Here is a 24,261-nt window from a genome sequence, read left to right as displayed (position 1 = left end):
TACCGCAGTACACTGCCTGGCACAAAGTAAGCGCTTAACACATACCATTATTATCATCATCACTATCATTATTATCCTTGCTCTTTTCATTTTAAAAACTGCTAAATCCTATGCACGATATAAAACAATTGAAGATAGCACCCAGGTTTCCAGCTCACTGCTCAGTCCCCTGCCATCCCAATTGACGAATTAAATACCTAAGGAATGCTTGTGCCTGGCAGAGAGTAAGTGCTTCAAAAATACCATAAGCATAATTAAATTTTTTAATGTTTTTTCAAATGAAGATACTCTTACCCCACTTCAAATAATCCAAGACTTAACCAGATCATGTTTTCAGACCCTCAAGATAAAGACCTAGGGGTCTCAAAGGGTTCAAAAGTTTACATTTACAATGCCTTGGAACATCCCCCAGAGGAAAATAGGAACGTGTCACTGATGGTTAGGAGAAATTTTTTTAACAGGTTTGTGGTTTATCCAGACTATGCTGCTTTCCACAAAATTTTGGACAGACACCAAACGGGTATGTTAACGACTCTTTATTGAAAGGAACTAAGTTGTGCTCAAGATAAAGTTCTCCTAATTCCTCTCATAATATGGAAGGGGGGATGAAACCTATTACTTATACCAATCGATTGATCAGTGACATTTGCTACATGCTTACTGTGTGCACAGTAAGTGCTAAGCACTTTGGAATATATAGCATAACAGAGCTGGGAGATTTGATTCTTGCCCACAAGGACTTTACCATCTACTGTATCTAGGGCACTGTACTGAGTGCTTGGGAGAGGACAATAGTATCAGTAGACAAGATCCTTGACCACAGGAAACTTAGAGTCTATCATTTGAAGACCACACATATCATGACTCCCCCATTCTAAAATCCCCTCCCTTGGCCCCACAGCTCCCTCCAGTTATCACCCCATCTCCTTCCTACCATTTCTCTCCAAACTGATTAAGTTGTTTCACCCACTGTCTTTACTTTCTTTCCTCCAATTATCCCCTTATTCCCAACAATCTAGCCTCTGCCTTCTTTTTTCCCCCAGAAACCACCCTATCTAAGGTCCCCAATGAATTCCTTTTGGGTAAATCCAAAGATCTCTCCTCCCATTTTTTTCCCCCTCAACTTCTCAGTGGCTTGGACAATGTTGACCACCCCCTTATCCTGGAAACATTATCCAACCTGACCTTAATGCTCACAGTGTCCTCTCGTGGTTCTCCTCCTATCTCTCTGGCCACTCTTTCTCAGTATTTTTCATGATCTTCTCCTCTTCCTAACTCACCCCCAAACCATGGGAGTCGCTCAAGGTTCATTTCTGGGTCCCCTTCTATTCTCCATCTTCACCCACTCCCATCTACACCCATCGCTCCATGGCTTCAACTACCACTTCTATGCAGAAGATATCTGTAGTGAGCCCACGGGAAGCCATTTTCTTGGCCAAGAAGACATTTTACAAGTTACTATTTTTTTGACCCCATGAACAGCAAATCGAAGAAGGAATTGGAGAAGCAACTAGGCAGTTTTGCTTTAGGTCAGAGAGTTGCTAAAAACCAGTCCCTGGGATGGACACAGAAGGAGAAGTAGTCTTCTCTCCCAGTAATCCAGTAATCCAGTAATGGGCTTGGAGCAACAAAGGACCACCGTGAGGCAGCGAATCAAGAACCTCTGCAATACCCAAGGCAATGAATCAGGAACTACCATGACATCTGAGGCAGAAGCAGATAAAAGGTGGTCATTTTGAGTCATGAGTCAGAGCAGCTAAACGATCCAGCGTGGTCAACCTGAGCTAAGAACGAGACCATGGCATGCCTGCTATGAACCAGCGTGGCCGCCAGGAGCTGAGATAATTAACCAGAACAGCTGAACCACCTAAGACTTGCATCACCTCGCCTATGGCTGGCCACCACCAACCAAGTAAAAGTTGCATCAGGATTCCAGGCAGCCTCCCATAGCCATCACGAACGAGCAAGGTCTGCAAAAGTCAGCCGGACTCTATGAACTACTCCAATGTAAGACCATCTACATGAACACAGGACAAAAAGTCAGACAAATTGTTAATATATGGGGTGGGGTTTTTTGTGCATGTGTGCGTGCGTGCGTGCATGCGTGTGTGTGTGTGTGTGTGTGTGTGTGTGTGTGTGTGTGTATGCACACGTATGCATTTCCCCCTTCAATTTAACCATTAAGAATTGAATAAAATTTTCTGGTATATACAGTGGTGGTTTGATTTCATTTTAAACTAGTCACAGAGTGCTCAGTCTAGGAAATTCTTTGTCATTACATTTGCTTAGGATCCATCTCAGATGCACCGGACCATTTAGGAGACTCCCGACCACTGAGGGTGGTTAGGATAGTGAATTTTCCCAGCTCGGGTGGAGGGGCTGGTTTGGAACAATAAATCAATCAATCGTATTTATTGAGCGCTTACTGTGTGCAGAGCACTGTACTAAGCGCTTGGAACACATAGAGCAGGGCCCCGGACTTATGATAATATCCAAATCTTCTTCTCCAGTCCTCATCACTCTCCCTCTCTGAAATCTCACATCTCCACCTACCTTCAAGACTTTTTCCTTGGGTGTCACCTTGTAACCAATATGTCCAGAACAGTACCCGTCATCTGCTCACCCAAATCCTATCCTCCCCCTGACTTTCCCATCACTAGAGACAGAACAACCATCCTGCCAGATTCCCAAGCCAATAGCCTTGGTGTTCTCCTCGACTCATCTCTCTCATTCAACCCATATATTCAACATGTCATCAAATCCTGTCAGCTCAACCTTCACACCATCGCTAAAATCCACCCTTTCCTCTCCATCCAAATTGCTACCACTCTAATCCAAGCCTTAAACTTGTCTCACCTTGACTACTGCATCAACCTGCATCAACCTCCTCACTGATCTCCCTGCCTCCAGTCCCTACTTCTCTGCTGCCTGGATCATTTATCTACAAAACTGTTCAGTCCAAGTCTCACCACAGTCCAAGTCTCACCACTCTTTCTGCCCCTTAAGGGATTTCCCATCAACCTCTGTATCAGAGAGAAACTCCTCACCATCAGCTTTAAGGACTTCTGTCAGCTCACCTCCTCCTAACTCCTCCTGCTTTTTTTCTCCTATGGCCCAGCCAACAAATGATATTAATGATGATAATAACGGTATTTGTTAAGCACTTACTATGTACCAAGCACTGTCCCAAGTGAGGCTCGCAGGCTTAATCCCCATTATACAAATGAGGTAACTGAGGGCCAGAGAAGTTAACTGCCTTGCCCAAGGTCACACTGCAGGCAAGTGGAGGGACTGGGCTTCGAACCCATGTCTTCTGACTCCCAAGCCCGCGCTTGTGCCATTAGGCCATGCTGCTTCCCCTACAAACTCCTCTCCTTTAATGCCAACCTTCTCACTCTACCGCAATCTCATCTATCTTGCTGCCAACCTCTCACCCACGCCCTGCCACTAGACTGAAATGTCCTCCCCACCTTCAAAGGCTTAGTGAAGGCTTTTCTCCTCCAAGAGGCCTTCCCTGAGCTTTCATTATCTCTGCTCCACTCCCTTATGCATTACCCTGATTTGTTCTGTTTATTCACCCCTCACTCAGCCCCACACCACTTATGTCCACCTCTATAATTCATTTATTTAAATTAATGTCTGTCTCCCCCTCTAGATTATAAATTCATGTTAGGCAGGGAATGTGACTACTAACACTGTAACATTGTTATAATGTATTTACGTAAGTGCTCAATACAGTGCCCTGTACACAATAAGCACTCAATAAATAAGATTTATTAATTGATCAGGTTGAGTCTCATTCCCATTATCATTGGAAAGAAATCAGCTGGTTTGAGGGGCCACAGATTCCATTTGATTTTGGGTTTGTCTCTAAATACCTCTGGGAGCATGGGAGCTTCTGTCTCTGGGAAGATGAAAGAGGAATCATCACAGCGGCAAAATGAAGTCACCCAAATGAAGTCTGAGGGTAGGGCATCGGTCAACATGGTGAAAGTTGGCCCCTCAAGGATTCCATTAGATTGGCTTCTGATGAAAGCAATGTGGCCTAGTGGATAAACCCTGGGCCCGGAACTTGCAGGGCCTCGGTTCTAATCCTGGCTCCACCACTTCTCTGCTGTTTGATCTTGAACAAGTCACTTCACTTCTTTGGGCCCCATTTCCCTCATCTGCAAAATGGGAATTCAAACCCTGTTCTCCTTCCTATGTAGACTGTGGGCTTCATGTGGGACCTGATGATCTTCTATCTACCCCAGAGACAAGTGCAGTGCTTAGCATGTGATAAGTGTTTAGCAACTAGATCCCACAACCTCCTGTGTCTCCCCACTTCAGTCTATACTTCACTCTGCTGCCCAGATTATGTTTCTACAGAAATGCTCTGGGCATGTCACCCAGTTCCTCAAAAATCTCCAATGGTGCCTATCAACGTTCTTTTCAAGCAAAAACTCCTCAGTATTGTTTTCAAAGCTCTCCATCCCCTTTCCCCCTCCTACCTCACCTCCCTTCTCTCCTTCTACAGCCCAGCTGGCACACTCCCCTCCCCTGCTGCTAACCTTCTCACTGTACCTCAATCTTGCCTGCCCCACCGTTGATCCCTGGCACACATCCTACCTCTGGCCTGGAATGCCCTCCCTCGTCACATCTGCCAAACTAGCACACTTCTCCCTTCAAAGCCCTACTGAAAGCTCACTTCCTCCTTCAGTAGGCCTTCCAAGACTAAGACCCACTTCCCCCTGCTTCTCCTCCCTTCCCCATCACCCTGACACCCTCCCTCTGCTTTACCCCCCTCTGCCCCACAGCACTTCTGTATATATGTGCATATTTATTATTCTATTAGTTTTAGTAATGATGTGTATACATCTATAATTCTATTTATTTATATTGGTGCTACTGAGGCCTGTTTAATTGTGCCTGTTTACTTGTATCTGTTTTGTTCTGTTTTGTTGTCTGTCTCCCCGCTTCTACACTGTGAGCCCATTGTTGGATAAGGATTGTCTCTATTTGTTGCTGAATTGTACTTTCCAAGCGCTTAGTACAGTGCTTTGCACACAGTAAGTGCTCAATAAATACGATTGAATGAATGAATAATCACCATCATTATTACGATTGGAAAAGTATTTTCACTGGCTATTTTTTTCTGAAACTTAAAATCTATATTTTTAGAATGTGTACAATACAAAGTTTTCTTCACAGCATTGATTCAATTATTCCTTCATGATGGGTGCTTTCAGGGGATGAAGGCTCTATGAGAAAATATTTTGTGAAACTTGTCATTTCCAGGACTGGACTTTAATGTTTCACACCAATGAGACACTTCAAGCAGGGTCTAGTGGTAAATAGAGCCCAGATCTGGGAGTCTTGGGGGACTGGGCTCCCCTGGGGAAGGCAGGAAGTGGGATCAGAATGTTCAGGTTCTGCGTGGTCTGCTTGCTGCTGGTTTTCAGGTTCTGGCCAGAAGCCCAGGACCTGACCCAATCCTCCCTTGCACAGATGAGTGGGCAGTGAGCTGCCCCACCCAGAGGCGATTGGAGTCTCAGGGGCTCGTGGCTGCAGAGAGCATTTAGGGTTCATGGTTGCAGGGAGTATTTTGTGTCCACGGCTGCAGGGAGCCGACCTCTCTGTGTGTGCTTCCTATGACCCCTCCCGCCTGGAATAGAGGCAGGAAGTTCTACTGGAGTCACTGGGCCAGGCCCCTCTTGACTTGCTCCACCCGCTCATACTGCCCGGGAAAGGGTGGGCTCTTTAAGAGCCCGGGCAGCGTGGAAAGAGCACGGGCTTGGGAGTCAGAGGTCATGAGCTCTAATCCCGCCTCCACCACTTGCCAGCTGTGTGACTTTGTGCAAGTCACTTTACTTCTCTATGCCTCAGTTACCTCATCTGTAAAATGAGGAAGAAGACTGTGAGCCCCATGAGGGAGAACCTGATGACCCAGCGCTTAGAACAGTGTTTGGCATATGGGAGGTGCTTAACAAATGCTATTATTATTATTATTATTATTATTATTATTATTATATTGAACTGTCAAAATGAAGCCTCCCTCCCCCGCCCTGCCCTGCGATGTCACTCAGGAGGAAAGGGGTTGAGGCAGGTAAAGGGCAGGGCCTAGAGGGGCGAGGCCTAGAGAGGGTGGTGCACAAGGGACATGGAAGGGACTGGGACTAACTCCCCCCCTCCTCCTGGATTCTCCCTGTCTCGACTCCTCTGACTCTCCCACTGTCTGTACCTCTCTTCGTCTGATTCTCCCTCCCCCATCTGACTCTCCTCTGCTGTCTCTCCTCTCGAATGACTCTCCCCTTTGGCTGACCTCCCCCGTCTGACCTTCCCCTTCTGACTCTCTCCCTAATGGAGTCTCCCATCTCACACTCCCTATGTCACTCTCCCCCATCTGACCTCCCCTCATCTGACTCTCCCTAGGACTGACTCTCCCAGTTGGCTGACTTGCCCTGTCTGACCTTCTCCAGCCCGACTTTCTCTCCTTGTCTGACTCTCCCCCATCTGACTGTCTCATGTATGGCTCTCCCCTGTCTGACTCTCCCTCGGTACTCTCTCTGCCTGACTATCCCCCCTCAGATCTCCCCAAGTCTCACCCCCTCATCTGACTCTCCTCAGTCTGAACCACCCCCCATCTGACTCTCCCCATATAGTTCCCTCTCCTGAGCCTAACCCTCCTCTCAGGTTGACTCTCCCCAGGATACTGTTGCGGAGTTGGTGGGGGAACAGCGAAGTGCTCAGCACACAGGTGCTCGGTAAATACCTCACTGGCTTTGTTAAAGCGGAAGATGGGGTGGCCATCCTCCCTCATTTGGTCTCTCCCTCCCTCCTTTCCTCCCTCTCAGCTCTCTTCTCAGGGTGGCTCCAGACCTTATATGCCCATTGGCCTCACCATCTTCCTCGCCTAGAAAGAAAGTGACCTTGGTGAAAGCCTGTCATCAGTGGGGATGGGCGGTGGCCCCTCACTCTGTATCACTTTTGTGTCTGCCCATGCTGCACAGGTCTCCACCAGGGCTGACCCTCTGTCTTGCTTTATCGCTTCATTGCTCCCGATGGATCTGCCCCAGGCCTCTCCCCCCATTGACACTGTTAGACTGGCAGACCCTGAGGGTCAAAGACTGAGCCTGATTCTCAGCCTGGAGTGCTCTCCTAGTGCTCAGTACTGTGCTCTCCCCACAGAAAATGCTCCATCGATGCCTGGGTACTCTTGCAGTGGCCTTTGGAAAACTGTCCTGAAAGAGGCCCAGAGCAGGACCCTCCCCTGATCTCCAGCCTGAGGACCTTGCCCCAGTCTTGCAGCCCCCATTTCCAGCCTTCAACCAGGTCTCCCCGAACCATGGAGACACTCTCTGCCCCCAAACACATAGACACTTTTCACCGTGGCCGGGGCAGGTTCTGGACCCTGTGCTAAACTCAGAAAAATAAATATTTGCAGGTTTGGATCAACCAAAGTTGTTCCGACTCCAGCCTAGTAGACTCTTTGACTCTCTCAGATGTACATGGCCCAGGGGGTTAGAGGGAGGGGACTCCATTGTCATAGGCACCATTGTTGGAGGAGAGGCTTGGTGAAGTAGGGGCAAAATGTGCCATGAATGGATGGGACATCACCTGACCTTGGGCCCTGAAATGTGGCTAAAGAGCTTGGGCCTGGGAATCAGAGGGCCAGACCTCTAATTCCAGCTCCCCCACTGGGTCACTTGATTTCAGTCATTCATTCAATCATATTTATTGAGCGCTTACTATATGCAGAGCACTGTACTCTAAGCCTCAGCTCCCTCATCTGTAAAATGGGGATTAAGACAGTGAACACCCTGTGGGACAGGGGCTGTGACCAGCCTGATGATTTTGCATGTACCCCAGTGCTTGGAAAAGTGCTTGGTGTATAGAAAGTGCTTAATGGATAACATACTTTTTATTATTATGATTACTATCATCATCAAAAGTTGTTTGGGCCCAGTAACCCATTGGTTAGTGTGGCCTGGGGAAGTGTGTCTCCTGGCTGGAGTCAGCATTGAGAATTTCCCCTTTTCCATCTGGACCCTTCAGTTTATAAAGGAGTGGGGAATCATGGCCTTAACGTTTCTGTGGAAAAATATTGCAGGCAACAGAGTGGTTGGACTGGTGTGGGGAAACACAGTAGTCAGGGAGGTCTGCAAGGAAACTGATAAACAAGGTGGAATAGAATGAGTGATTGTATTTACATGGTAGCAGTTCGGATGGAGAGCAACGGGCATATTTTAGCTATGTCATGAAGGTTGGACTGACAGGATTTAATGATGGACTGAGTATGTGGGTCGAATGAGAGAAAGAAGTCTTCTGCCTGTCTCTGAGAGTGAAAAAGGAAGGATGGTGGTGCCATCTATAGTAAAAGGAAAGTCAGAGAGAGAACAGGGTTTGGTTTGGGTGGGAAGATAAGAAGTTCTGTTTTTGACATGGTAAGTTTGAGGTGATGGGAGGACATCCCAGTGGAGATGTCTGAAAACAGGTGGTTACACCAGACTGCAGAGGGGGAGAGAGATCAGGACTGGAGAGGGAGATTTGAGATTCATTCGCATAGAGGTGGTAGTTGAAGCCAGGTGAGCAAATGGGTTCTCCAAGGAAGTGGGTATAGGTAGAGAATGAAAGGGGACCCAGAACTGAACCTTGTGGGTCCCTCACAGTTAGGGTGTGAGAGGCAGAGGAGGAGCCTGTGAAAGAGACAGAGTGAGCTCTCAGAGAGATAGGAGGAGAACCAGGAGAAGGCAATGTCGGTGAAACAGAAGTTGGATAATATTTCCAGAAGAAGGGGGTGGTCGACCACGTTAAAGGCAACTGAGAGGTCAAGCAGGATTAGGATGGAGTAGAGGCCGGTGGATTTTGCCAGAAGGAGATCATTGGTGACCTGTCCTTCCCTCGGCAGTGCTGTGTTCTGCCCCTCCCACTTTCCCATGCGCCTCCTCTCTTTCCCCCGGAAGGATGGAGACACAGACAGGTTCAACCCCGAGGAGCCAGGATGCAGCGTTATGTGTCTTGGGCACTTCATAACCACCAGACACGACACATGAGCTCCCTTCCGTGCATAACATCGTGTCTTCTGACTGGCAGATGTCAATTCGAGGACGCTGTCCACCAGCAGATCATAAACCAACCCGTTTGCTAGGTGGAGGCAGATCAAATGGGGCTGCACAGTCACATCTGTGATCCACACAATCCTCTCATTCAAACTCCTCTCTGATCCCCAGCCCACTCACCCACTGACCATTCATTCATTTACTTCTGTTGTATTAATTGAGTGCTTAAGCACTCCAAGCCGTCACCTAAACCTGCCGGTCTCAGCTCTGCAACATTGCCAAGATCCGCCCTTTCCTCTCCATCCATACCGCTACCCTGCTCATTCAAGCTCTCATCCTATCCCGTCTGGACTACTGCACCAGCCTTCTCTCTGATCTCCCATCCTCATGTCTCTCTCCACTTCACTCCATAATTCATGCTGCTGCCCGGATTATCTCTGTCCAGAAACGCTCTGGGCATATTACTCCCCTCCTCAAAAATCTCCAGTGGCTACCAATCAATCTGCACATCAGGCAGAAACTCCTCACCCTGGGCTTCAAGGCTCTCCATCACCTCGCCCCCTCCTACCTCACCTCCCTTCTCTCCTTCTACAGCCCAGCCCGCACCCTCTGCTCCTCCGCCACTAATCTCCTCACCGTACCTCATTCTCGCCTGTCCCGCCATCGACCCCCGGCCCACGTCATCCCCCGGGCCTGGAATGCCCTCCCTCTGCCCATCTGCCAAGCTAGCTCTCTTCCTCCCTTCAAGGCCCTACTGAGGGCTCACCTCCTCCAGGAGGCCTTCCCAGACTGAGCCCGTTCCTTCCTCTCCCCCTCGTCCCCCTCTCCATCTCCCCCATCTTACCTCCTTCCCTTCCCCACAGCACCTGTATATATGTATATATGTTTGTACATATTTATTACTCTATTTATTTATTTATTTATTTTACTTGTACATATCTATTCTATTTATTTTATTTTGTTAGTATGTTTGGTTTTGTTCTCTGTCTCCCCCTTTTAGACTGTGAGCCCACAGGGACTGTCTCTATATGTTGCCAATTTGTACTTCCCAAGCGCTTAGTACAGTGCTCTGCACATACTAAGCGCTCAATAAATACGATTGATGATGATGATGATGATGATGCTTATAGTATGCACAGTATTGTACAGAACACTTGGGAGAGTACAATATAACAATGAACAGATATTCCCTGCCCACAACAAGGTCTTCAGCTGTTGAATTCCCACTTTACAGTTGAGGAAGCTGAGGTTCAGAGATGTTAAATTCTGGATCTGAGGTCACACAGTGGAAGGGGTTAGTGTGGGGATTAGAAATCAGGTGTCTGGACTTCAGGCCGTGTGTGCTGTCCACTAGGTTATGCTGCTTCTTTTCTATTACTACTATTAGAAATCAATTAATCAATCAATGGTACTTATTGCATGCTTACTGGGTGCAAAGCAGTGTTTGGCACAGTCCAATACAGAGTTGGTAGACATTTTCCCTGCCCATATCAAGCTTACAGTCTATAGGGGGAGATAGGTATTAATATAAATAAATAAATGAAGAATATGGACAAAAGTTCTGTGGAGCAGAGGATGGGCTGAATATGAAGCATTCAAAATGTACAGATATAACTGCATAGGTGACACGGAAGAGAGAGGGATTAATTAGTGAAGGCCTCTTGGAGGATAGGTAACCTCAATAAGGCTTTGAAATTGAATGGTATTCTGGAGAGACACAGAAACACAACAAGGATGCAAAAAGAGTAAGGGCTAGTTGACTCTCTTTCCAAGGTTAGGACAATTTTCCAGAATTCCTGAAGTGGACAATTTTGCTTGTATATCATCAGATTATTATGACTCTCTTCCTCTGAAGAATGTCATCATTATTATCACACCCAACCTAAGCATTCCTGTGAGATAGCTAGAGGCAGATGGATTTTATCTTCAAAACCATTTTAAAGCCCATTCATAATTTAAAACATTTGAATATAGCTGCCAGACATCTCCCTCGCTGCTCTGTCCCCCAGAGTTTCAGTCGGTGAACATACGGCTAAGGAATATATTTTTATACATAAAACTATATATATATAGGCACTAAGTGCTTAAAATTACATACAAATAATGAAACTTTTCTGTTTTTAAAAATAGGAAGGTAATCTTATCCCATTTCAAAGAATTAAAAACTAACCAGATCTTGCTTTCTGACCCACAAGATAAAGTCCTAGGAATCCAAAAGAGTCCAAAAGTTTATGCCTCGGACTACACCCCAGAAAAAGACAGGAGCGAGTCATCGGTATTTTGGAAGATATACTTTTATCAGTTCTCAGGTTAATCCAGACTATGCTGCTTTTCATATAATTTTGAACAGGCATCAAAGAGGTATGTGAACCTCTCCTTTATGCATGGAACGCAGTTGTGCTCAAGAGAAGCGTCTCCAAATTCTTCTCAGAAAATGGAAGGGAATGAAGCCTATTACTACTACCATTCAATCAATCAATCAATTGCATTTATCACATGCTCACTGTGCAGAGAACTGTACTAAGCACTTTGGAATATACAATATGAGAGAGACTTTGGAAATGTGATTCCTGTCCACATGGAGCTTACCATCTGTTGTGTGCAGATCACTGTACTGAATGCTTGGGAGGGATCTCTCTTCCTCTCTGCAGTCTCACATTTCCTCCTGCATTCAAGACATCTCTACCTGGAGGTCCTCCTGTCACTTCAAGCTTATCACGTCCAAAATAGAGCTCCTTATCTTCCCACTCAAAACCTACCCTGCTCCTCACTTTCCCATCACAATATATGGCACCATCATCCTTCCTGTCTCACAAGCCCATCACCTTGGCGTTATCCTTGGCTCCTCTCTCTCATCCAACCACATATTCAATCCATCACTAAATTCTGTCAGTCCCACTTTCACACCATCGCTAAAATATACCATTTCCTCTCCATCCAAGCTGCCAGCATGTTTATACAATTATCCTATCCTGCCTGGATTACTGTATCATCTTCCTTTTTGACCTCTCAGCCTCCTGTCTCTCCACATTCCAGTCCCTGCTTCACTCTGCTGCCTGGATTATTTTTCTGTAAAAACGATCAGGACATGTTTCCCCACTCTTCAAGAAACTCCACTGGTTGCTCATCTACCTCTACATTTAACAAAAACTCCTCACTATCGGGTTTAAAGTACTCAATCACCTTGCCTCTTCCTCCCACATCTCACTACTTTCCTATTACAACCAAATCTGCAAACTTCATTCCTCTAATGCTAACACTCTAACTGTGCCTCGATCTTGTCTATCTCATTACTGACTCCTCACTGATGTCCTGCCCCTGCCTGTAACAACCTCTTTCCTCAAATCTGACAGACAATAACTCTCCTGCCTTGAAGGCATTATTAAGGGCACACCTCCTCTAAGAGGCCTTCTCTGATTAAGGCTCCCTTTTCTCTATTCCCACTCCCTTCTGCATCACCCTAACTTACTCCCTTTTATTATCCCTTCTCCTAACTCACAGCGCCTATGTACACATCTGCAATTTATTTGTTTATATTAATGTATGTGTCCATCCACTCTAAACTGTAAACTCGTTGTGGGCGGGGATTGTGTCAGTTTATTGTCCTATTACATTTCCCCATCGGTTATTACAGTGGTCTGCACGCTGTAAGAACTTCAGAAAGAAAATTGAATGAATGAACGAATGACAAAGGAGTCAGTAAAAAAGACCCCTGCCCGCAACGAGCTTAGAGTCTATGTTGGGAAGACCCCACCTGCTATGCCGTGCCTATTCTAAAAAAAACACTCCTTTGACCCCATGGTTTCCTCCAGTTACCACTCCATCACCCTCTCGGCATGCCTCTCCAAACTCCTTGAGGATTGTTTCCCCTAATTCTCTGCTCTGCCCCCTTCAATCTGGCCTTTGCTTTCTACATTCCAGAGAAACCATCCTCTCTAAGGTCACAAATGATCTCCTTCTTGGGAAATCCGAGAGCATTTACCCCATCCTTATCCTCCTCAACATCTCGGATGCTTTGGCACTGTGCACTGCCTCCTTCTCCTGGAAACGTTATCTTATGCTTCACAGACACTGTCCTCTCTTGGTGCTCCTCCCATACTTCTAACCACTCATTCTCAGTCTCTTTTGTGGGCTCCTCCACTTCCTCTCACCACCTAACTGAGGGGGTCCCTCAAGGATCAGTTCTTGATTCCCTTCTTTCTCCATCTACACCCACTCCCTTGAAGAATTCATTCACTCTAACAACTTCATCTCCCATCTCTAGGCAGATGATTCCCAAACCTCCCTCTCCAGCCCTGATTTATCTCCCTCTCTGCCTTCTCTCATTTCTGCTTACCTTCAAGACGTCTCTCCTTAGATGTCCTGCTGTCACTTCAAACTTAACATGTCCAAAACAGAACTCCTTATCTTCCCACCCAGACCCTGTCTTCCTCCTGATTTTCCCATCACTGTAGACATCATCACCATTATCCAAAGCTTTCAAGCCCATGAACTTGGCATTATCCTTGCTTCATCTCTCTCATTCAACCCACATTTAATTCTTAATTGAATACTCATTTAACCTGTCATCAAATCCTAACAGTTCAACTTTCATGATATAAATAATATCAGCCTTTTCATCTTCATCCAAACTGCTCCCAGGCTGATTCAAATACTTATCTATTCCACCTTGATTCATGCATCAACCACCTCATTACCTTAGAACAGTGCTCCAGTGCTTACAACACTTCTTGGCCATAGTAAGCGCTTAAAAAATACCATTATTATTATTATTGTTACTATTATTATTATTAATTTTTACCTCTCTGTCTCCTATGTCCCCCACTACAGTTCATACCTCACTCTACTACCCATATCATTTCTCTACAAAATGGTTCAGTCTGCATTGCCCCACTCCTCAAACTCCTCCAGTGGTTTCTCGTCCCCTGTCTCCCATGCACCCTATATCAGAGGTAAACTTCTCACCTTCAGCTTTAAAGCTCTCAGACAACTCACTCCCTCCTACCTCACTTGGCTGCTCTCCTCCTGCAACCCAGCCAGCACACTCTGCTCTGCTAATGTCAACCTAATCACTGCATCTCGATCACTTCTATCTCGCTGATGACTTCCCTCCCAAGTTCTGTCTCTGCTCTGGAATGCATTCCCTCTTCATACCCAACATACGATCACTTTCCCCACCTTCAAAGACTTACTGAAGTCACATCTCCTCCAAGAGGCCTTTAGGCCTTTCCCTCGCTAAGCCTTCATTTCTTCTTCCCCCAGTCCCTTCTTTGTCTCCCTGATTTGCTCCTTTTATTCACCCCTCTATCAGCCCCACAGCACTTATGTCCACATCTGTCACATTTATGTATATTAATATCTATCTCCCAATCTAGACTACAAGGTCCTTGTGGGCTGGAAATGTGTCTACAAACTCTGCTACATTGTTATATCATGCTTTCCCAACCATTCAGTACAGTGCTCTGCACACAGTAAATAGGAATGATTGATTGATTGATTGACTTGAGTCTCATTCGCATTATCGATTGGAAGTAATCCACTGGTTTGAGAGACCACAGATCCCATTTAATCCTGGGTTTCTCCCTAAATCACTCTGGGAACGTAGGAACTTCCATCTCCGGGCAGTCGAAAGAGGAATCATCATCAATGGCAAAATGAAGTCACCCACCCTGCCAACCTCCATTTTTATGTCTGAGGGTAGGGCATCCATCAACATTGTGAAACGTGACCCTTCAAGAATTCCATTTGAGTGGCTCCTAGACTAATGGAAAGAGTCCGAGCCTGGGAACCAGAGACCTGAGTTCCAATCCTGGGTCTTCCACTTCTCTGCCATACGATCTTGGGCAAGTCACTTGATTTTTCTGGGCCTTCGTTCTCTCATCTGCAAAATGGTGATTCAATCTCTGTTCTCCATCCTCTTTAGACCGTGAGCCTCGTATAGGCCCTGATGATCTTCTATCTACCCCAGGGCTTAGTACCGTGCTTGGCATGTGTCAAATAAAAAAAAATTGCAGCAACACAGCACAAGAGGTTTTTTATTGCAATATTTAATAAATATCTGTATGTGTGAGGACAGACATAGTCTGTTGCTGTAAAAGGGTGCTCAACCTCGCCTCTGAAAGTTGGAAGAGGTAGCTAGTGATAGTGTGTGGTAGGCATAGTGTTCCTTCACCCCAACAACCGAATACAATTTAGTGTGGCTCCAATTTTAACTGAGGACAGTTCGTGGTTAAAATGGACAACTGGGAAAGGGAGTGGCTGACACATGATTTAGGGAAACAAGGTAGATTAAAGCAAAAGGTAGATTGAAAACAAAGTGGAGTAAGGCAGGTTAAGAGTTGTTTCCAAACTGATGAGGGGAAAAAGATCATTTTGATAGCTGTGGCCCAGCGAAGGCAATCAGATTCTATAGGGAAGTTGTAGAATGCCTTCATCTTTGCAAACCACTTTCACATCGACCACCTAATTTTTGTCCTAAAAAAAGCTCTGTGAGATTACTGGGAGGGCCAGAGGGTGGGCACCTTCACTGATCTCCCTGTCTCCATTTTCTCCCCACTCCAGGCTGGTCTTCAGCCTGCAGCACAGATCATTTTTCTACAGAAATGCCCATGCTGTGTTTCCCCACTCAAGAACTACCAGTGGTTGCCCATCCCCCTCCACATCAAAGAGAAACTCCTCACCATCAGGTTTAAACCCCTCCATCAAATTGCTCCCTCCTCCTGCACCTGGCTGCTCTCCTATTCATTTATTCATTCAATTGTACTTATTGAGTGCTTAATATTTGCAGAGCACTGTTCTAGGCTCTTGGGAGAGTACAATGTAACAGTAAACAGACAAATTCCCTGCTCAAAAAAAGCTTAATATCTAGAGGAGGAGACAGAATATTAACGTGAACAAATAAATTACAGATGTGTGCAGAAGTTCTGTGGAACTGGGAGGGAGTATGAATCAAGGGACACAACTCAGGGAAATGCAGAAGGGAGTGTGAGAAGAGGAAAGGAGGGCTTAGTCAAGGAGGTCTTTTGGACATTACATAAATTCAGTAAGGTTTTGAAAGGGGGGAAGTATTGATAAAATGAAGGTACAGTGAGCATGGTGGCATTAGAGGAGCAGAATGTGTCCCCTGAGGCATTTATGTGTATTGAGCCGTTGGTGCTAGTTGTGACATATACACAAGTATACATTCATTCAGTCATATTTATTGAGCGCTTACTGTATGCAGAGCACTGAACTAAGCGTTTATAAGTGATGTACATATGCACATATATGTACATACATATAAGTGATAAAGACACAAACCACCCATAGCTCTTCCTTGCCCTGTGATTTTTGGTTCCTCTTTTCGACAGGTAGGCTGGGCAACTGTAGATTTTGTGGAAAGTGAGATATGTAATATCTAAATGACTGACCAAATTTCTCATTTGGAATTCCATTTGGAGAAAAGAATGGTTAGTATTTTAGAGTATTTGAGTGTATGTCTCTATATGAAGATCTTTCTGTTCTTATTGATAGCTACTCACCCAAAATCTCAACTGGAATTGAAAGCATAATGATGTCAATCTGAGTTCCCTGAATAGTTACTTTATGTTGCATGATGGATAGGATAAGTTGTAAGTAATTGGAAGCCTGTTTTTCCATGAGTAAAGTTCACTGGAGATAGTTTGGGGAACCTGATGTTTCAGGGCAAATTCACTAAAGTGAGAGATTATAGCTATAAGGGACCAATTCATTGGATAATGGATGGATATTCTATTTTGCACTATAGATGAAGACATGGCCAGGAAATTAGGAATATCTTGGGAGGATCTGACTTTGGGCACCAAGAGTACTGAGGAGAACCTTATGGATCAAATCAAAATTATCAATAAGAAACTGGCAAAATAACAATAATAATTGTGGTATGTGTCAAATGCTTACTTTGTGCCAAGCACCATTTTAAGTGCTGGGATAGATACAAAGTAATTGGGTTGGACACAGTCCCTGTACCACATGGGGCTCGCAATCTCAATCCCATTTTATACATGAGGTAACTGAGGCTCAGAGAAGTGAAGTGACTTGCCCAAGATCAAACAGCAGACAAGTGGCGGAGACATGATACTTCTCTATCAATTCAGTAGAATTGTTCCCATGTAGGGGTCAGAGATAACAATGAACCATACTGGCCTAATTATTACAGAATAGGTCTGAGAGTCAGAAGGAACTTGATTCTAATCCCAGCTCCATCACTTGTCTGTCTACTGTGTGTCCTTGGGCAAGTCAATGAGAAGTAGTGTGGCTTAGTGGAAAGAGCACGGGCTTGGGAGTCAGAGGTAATGGCTTCTAAACCCGGCTCTGCCACTTAGCTGTGTAACTTTGGGCAAGTCACTTCACTTCTCTGTGCCTCAGTAACCTCATCTGTAAAATGGGGATTAAGACTGTTAGCCTCATGTAGGACAACCTTGTATCTTGTAATCACCTTGTATCTACCCTAGTGCTTAGAACAGTGCTTGGCACATAGTAAGTGCTTAACAAATGCCATTGTTATTGTTATTATTTAACTTCCCTGTGACTCAGTTACCTCGGAACCTTGTACATTATGCTTAAATTGTAACTACCCCAGTGCTTCATACAATGCTTGGTATATAGTAAGAACTTAATAAATAGTATAATTATTATTAGAGGCTTCTGCTCTCCCTCTCATCTTACTGGACACGAATCCGTCAGTCAATTAATTGTATTTATTGAGCACTTACTGTGTGGGGGGCACTGTACCAAGTATTGGTTAGGGTTGAAACACAAGAATGTAACAATCAATCAATCAATCAATCGTATTTATTGAGCGCTTACTATGTGCAGAGCACTGTACTAAGCGCTTGGGAAGTACAAATTGGCAACACATAGAGACAGTCCCTACCCAACAGTGGGCTCACAGTCTAAAAGGGGGAGACAGAGAACAGAACCAAACATACCAACAAAATAAAATAAATAGGATAGAAATGTACAAGTAAAATAAATAAATAAATAAATAAATAGAGTAATAAATATGTACAACCATATATACATATATACAGGTGCTGTGGGGAAGGGAAGGAGGTAAGATGGGGGGATGGAGAGGGGGACGATGGGGAGAGGAAGGAAGGGGCTCAGTCTGGGAAGGCCTCCTGGAGGAGGTGAGCTCTCAGCAGGGCCTGAACCTTCATCAAGGTTCAGTTTTTGGTCCCCTTCTGTTCTCTACCTACACTCACTCCCTTGGTGACCTAATTCGCTCCCACGGCTTCAACTACCACGTATACACTAATGACACCCAAATCTACATCTCTGCCCCTGCTCTCTCTCCCTCCCTCCAGGCTCGCATCTCCTCCTGCCTTCAGGACATCTCCATCTAGATGTCTGCCCGCGACCTAAAACTCAACATGTCCAAGACTGAACTCCTTCTCTTCCCTCCCAAACGCTGCCCTCTCCCTGACTTTCCCATCACTGTTGATGGCACTGCCATCCTTCCCGTCTCACAAGCCTGCAAACTTGGTGTCATCCTCGATTCCACTCTCTCGTTCATCCCTCACATCCAAGCTGTCACCAAAACCTGCCGGTCTCAGCTCCACAACATTGCTAAGATCCGCCCTTTCCTCTCCATCCAAACTGCTACCCTGCTCGTTCAAGCTCTCATCATATACCATCTGTATTACTGTATCTGCCTCCTCTCTGATCTCCCATCCTCCTGTCTCTCCCTATTTCAATCCATACTTCACACCGCTGCCCGGATTGTCTTTGTCCAGAAACGCTCTGGGCATGTTACTCCCCTCCTCAAAAATCTCCAGTGGCTACCAATCAACCTACGCATCAGGCAAAAACTCCTCACCCTCGGCTTCAAGGCTCTCCATCACCTCGCCCCTTCCTACCTCACCTCCCTTCTCTCCTTCTACTGCCCAGCACATGTAACAGACACATTCCATCCTAAGTCTTCTCTTGTAGAAATGAAGGATGTGTGAAAAGGCAAATATTTCTCCAGTATCTAAGGAGACCTTCCCAACCCTCAGCCTCCAGAGTCCCAGTGGTAAGGGAGTCCAAGTATAACAATAACCAGACACATTTGCTGCGCACATGAGCTTACAATCTAGAGAGGTCAAACAGACATCAATACAGACAAATAAATGTCAGATATGGAAATAAGTGCTGTGGGTCTGGGATGGGGGAAACAACAAAGGGAGCCAGTCAGGGTTCTCAAGCACTTAGTGATTTATATTGTACTTTCCCAAACACTTAGTATGGTATTCTGCAGGTGGAAAATGCTAATGCTCAATAAATATGATTGATTGATTGAATATTTCAAAATCAATAGAAAATTGCCTGATCTCTTGCTGTACATTAAAGTCACCCCATCTCATTATTTAGTGATTATCAGTGAGAACTATTCTTCCTGGACCTTCTCACAACAGATGGGAAGTAGTTGATGGGAATACTAGGCTTGGAAGAATCACAAAAGCAGTAGCAGTAGGGAAGGAAAAGCTCAAACTGTGCAGCACTGGACTCCCTTACCCCTGGGGCTCTGGAGGTTGAGGGTTAGGAAGGTCTCCTTAGATACTGGAGGGATATTTGCCTTTTCATGCATCCTTCATTCACTAAGCAGCATGGCTTAGTAGAAAGAGCATGAGCCTTTGAGTCAGAGGTTGTGGGTTAAAATCCCAGCTCTGCCACTTGCCTGCTGTGTGCCTCCATTACCTCATCTGTAAAATGGGGATTAAGACTGTGAGCTCCACATGGGACAACCTGATTACCTTGTATCTACCCGAATGCTTGTAACAGTGCTTGGCATATAGTAAGTGCTTAACAAGTGTTATTATTATTATTATTATTATTATGTGATTTTCTAACTGTGCCTAGCTCACTCCTCTCTCGCAGCTGCTGTTCAAACCTTCCATTCTTCATCATACTTCTCCTCCTGCCAATCGACTAAACCATGTATTTCCCTCTCAAAAATTCACCTTCTTTAGGAGGGTTTACCAACGAATTCACCATCTAACTGGGCATGTCACCTCACTTCTAATGAATTAACATGACTATTATTATCTATTCATCTAGTTATTTAATGGCTTCTGTTTTCTAAGTTTTCATCAATGTTCTTTACTCTTTGGCTGAATGTAAATTTGACCATATGAGTCTGCTCATCTCCCATGGTTTGTAAGCTTCTCAAGGTCAGGAAATGTCTTTAAGGCCTACTGTATTTTCCCAAACTCTTTGTTCAGTGCCAGTAAATGCTGAAGATATCCTCATACTTCTGCTAGTGATAATGATAATGATGATAATATCAATCTAAAACTCTACTTCACTTAGCCCAAGCGGACATAGTCTTGGCCAGACACTTCCTCAATATACTCCCAAAATACAAATATTGCTGGAATGTGAAGTTTCATAACCTCATCGAATCTGAATAGTAACACATTAACATTAATATTCAAGCACAATCACACTAACTGCTTAATAAATTCTATTATCACTACAACTACTACGACAATAAAAATAGCAGAGAGGAATCATGGGAACGATCACAACTATTAATAAAAATCTCGTTCTCGGCCCACAGTTCAATCAAATACTCCAGACATTTGTTCACCCTTAAAATAAATCCTATTTTCAAATCTTGCAATAGGCAAGTTTCATACTAATAAAGGCACATATTATCAATCTGAAAATCCATAGAGCCACATATAACCATATTAAAGGATGCTTTTCCAGGTAGTCAGGGAGAAACTTTGAGTACACATTGCCAATTTTCCTCTCCTTTGGCCCCTTTTCAGAGCTAGGAGTGGATGGAATAGCCTCATGTAGGAGAGGAGAGGAAAAGGAATTGCTACTTCCCCACTCCTGAGCTGAATAATTATGTATGGGGCCTTTCAGTTCATGTGTAGCCCCTAAAATGTGGGCCTAGTACCGCCTCCACCAAGGACTGTCACCTTAACCTTCCCCACTTATTTCTGTCCTTGATTTTTTCAGGTTCAGTGCTTTGGTGAAAACCCCTCCTCCCTCATCCATCTATTTCCTTCCCCTTTTTCCCCATAGTGAAGTGGAACTAGGAGACATGGTTTGCTTGTTCCACATTCAGGACCAGCAGGTTGCCCCTTTCTCTGCTAACCTACCTCTCAGGATCCTGAAGTCATACTTGGTCTCTCTTTACTATTTCTTTTCCCCGTGTTTGAACAGTGTTATGCCCCACAGCCTTTCAGGATCCAGTCCCTGAGCCAAACACAACATTTGATGCTCACAGTCTTCAAATTAATCTGATTCTAAAATGTTAGATGTGAAGAAACCAGAATTTCCACTCAGAGTTATATTTGGGGCTACATTTATTTTTTCCATGAACTACAATAAGAAATGGTTTTATTCTCTGCTAAGAAGTTCACCAACATTTTGGGGGCAATGGCAGTGGAATTACCTAGATTGATAAAAGCCAAATGCCGGAAGAAAAAATGCATCGGAACTTTGAATTGAGAATCTATATTGGTAATCATGATTATCCTAAGATTCCCTATCGCTGTAATAAGATAGATTATTAGGAACACCAGGAAGAGAGGAATCTGCCATTCTGGATGGTTTGAGATTCCTGAGAGAACAAACTCAGTCACATAGTTTCTCTCTGCCATATATTCTGTTCGCATCAGCTGCTTGAGAAAGAAAACAGAGGTGTTTTAGTAAAGTGTCCTCTGAGCAGGGCAATAGTTGTTTTTTAATGATATTTATTAAGCACTTACTATGTACTATTTGACAGTTCTACCATCAAATAATTAACAGTTGCATTGGATTAAAGTAGTAGTCCCCCAAGTGTTTACTGATACCTTGGTCAAGTGCTTATCATTAAATATTAAATGTTAATATTGTAGGAAATACCTGAATTTTCCCCCAGGGTGAATGTACATTATATGTATATTTTGTATTGTGTTTATTTTACATATTAGAGAATGAGTATGGCCTTGTAGAAAGAATAGGGGCCTGGGAGTCAGAGGACATGAATTCTAATCCCAGCTCTACCAGTTGCCTGCTGTGTGAACTTGGGCAAGTCACTTAACTTCTCTGTGCCTGTGAAATTGAAATTCAATACCCGTTCTCCCTCCTACATAGACTGTGAGCCCCATTCGGGAAAGGGACTGTGTCCAACCTGATTAACTTGTATATACCTCAACACAGTATAATTATTGATGCATACTAAGTACTAAACAAATACCATATTTTTATTGTATTTTTATTATTGTTACTGTACAACTTGATTAATCATTTAATCAACCTTAAAATCCTTAAATGTAATATTTGTTAAATGCTGACTGTGTGTCAAGTGCAAGGGTTGATACCAGGTAACCAGGTTGGACACAGTCCCTGTCCCAGATGGGGGTTGCAGTCTTAATCTCCATTTTACATATGGGATTACTGAGGTGCAAAGAAGTTAAGTGAATTGCCCAAGGCATACAGCAGACATGTAGCAGAGCCAAGATTAGAACACATGTCCTCCGATTCCCAGGCCTGTGCTTTTTCCATTAGAAAACACTGCTTCTCAATCCTTGTGTTGAAACCAGGGGTTTGGGAGGTTGGGGGTAATAAATTATCTTGTATCTACCCCAACGCTTAGAACAGTGCTCAGCACATAGTAAGTGCTTAACAAATACCATTATTATTAATACTTCATATTGTCTTCTTGTTCTAATTGACCTTAATGTATGTTGTCTCTCCCAGTCTTTTCCTCTAATATTGTCATTAGACCCTCATATTTTCACCCCTTACTTCAGTCCAGATAGGGTAATCTTATCTTCCTTTTGAGCAGAGCACTGTTCTAATCACTTGAAAGAGTACAACAAAGTTAGAAGACCCAATCCTTGTGGCCTATGGAATTGCTTTTCTGCTTGTGGATTTTATTTTATCTATGAATCTCACTGGGGATTTTTTTGAGATGCTCCTAAAGTCATTTGAAAATCCTTGATTTTATTTGGGACTGAAATGATGCAAAGGCAAATCAAGATATCTAAGATCAGTGTCAGCTCTAGGGCAGGGAGGTAGCACGGCTTAATGGTAAGAGCACAGGGCTGGGAATCAGGAAAACTGGGTTCTAATCCCAGCTCCACCACTTACCGGATGTGTGACAATGGACTTAATTTCACCTACCTTCTCTGTGTCTCAGTTTCCTCATCTATAAAATGGGAATAAAATGCCTATTTTCCCTCCTCCTTTCATAAACTGTGAGCCCCATATGGAAAAGAAATTGTGTATGATCTGACTGTACTGTGCCAACCCCAATGCTTATCACAGTGCTAGAGCATAATTGCTTAAGAAAAATAATAAGTATTTTTCTTGAGTGACTGCTGTGTGCAGAGCACTGTACTAAGTGCTTGGGAGAGTTCAGTATAACAGAGTTGATAGGCATGTTCCTTGTCCACAAGCCTAAGTTATGTATGGGTTGAGAAAAGGTGGACAGAGGTCAGCATGAGGGCTATGGTTGGTAGATAATAATAACAATAATAATAATAGTGATAATGATAATAATAATATTTGTCGTATGTGTTAAGTGCTTACAATGTTCAACAATTGTTCTAATCACTGGGGTAGATACAAGATAATCAGGTTGGACACAGTCCCTGTCATACATGGGGCTCACAGTCTAAATCCTCATTTTACAGATGAGGTAACTGAGGCTAAAGAAGTTAAGTGACTTGCCCAAGGTCATATGCAGACAAGTGGTGGAGCCAGGTATAGAACCCACATCCTCTGACTTCCAGGCCCATTCTCTTTCCACTAGGGCATGACAATAAAAAGGAACCCTGTTCTTGGGGCTCAACTATTCCTAGCAAGCTTTTTGGGGCAGCCACTGTTGCCCCCTTTCTTGATGCTACCTATTTCTTTAATGAGGCATGTGGTCACTAACTTCACTCCCCTCCATCCCTCAAAGGATCTCTAAAGGGAAATGCTTGTCTGTACCCCAGTGAGGAAATTGATTGCCAAAGAGGCTGACCAGCATGATGCCTACACCAAGCATCTTTGCTCACCCCACATATTAGCACTAATGTTAGCTAAATGGACTGCCCGTTGCATGTGCTTTATATTCACTCATCTAAGGATCTAATTTCTCTTGGGATTTGAGTTAGTCAGTCAGTCCACCATGTTTATAGATGCTTACAGTGTACAGGGCATTTCACTAAGCACTTAGGATAGTACAACCTAATGATAAAACATCACATCCCCCTACCCTCAGTGAGCTTAGAGTCTA

The 24,261-nt window shown here is 44.3% G+C and overlaps 1 pseudogene; it reads right to left on the bottom strand.

Moving 5' to 3' along the window:
* The window catches only part of LOC119924376, an 81,332-nt pseudogene extending 57,302 nt beyond the window's left edge, over positions 1–24,030 (bottom strand).
* Between the last annotated feature and the right edge of the window lie 231 nt (positions 24,031–24,261).

This window comes from Tachyglossus aculeatus, unplaced genomic scaffold, assembly GCF_015852505.1.
Source record: "Tachyglossus aculeatus isolate mTacAcu1 unplaced genomic scaffold, mTacAcu1.pri scaffold_97_arrow_ctg1, whole genome shotgun sequence".
NCBI lineage: Eukaryota > Metazoa > Chordata > Mammalia > Monotremata > Tachyglossidae > Tachyglossus > Tachyglossus aculeatus.
This window is presented reverse-complemented; position numbering and strand designations above follow the sequence as displayed.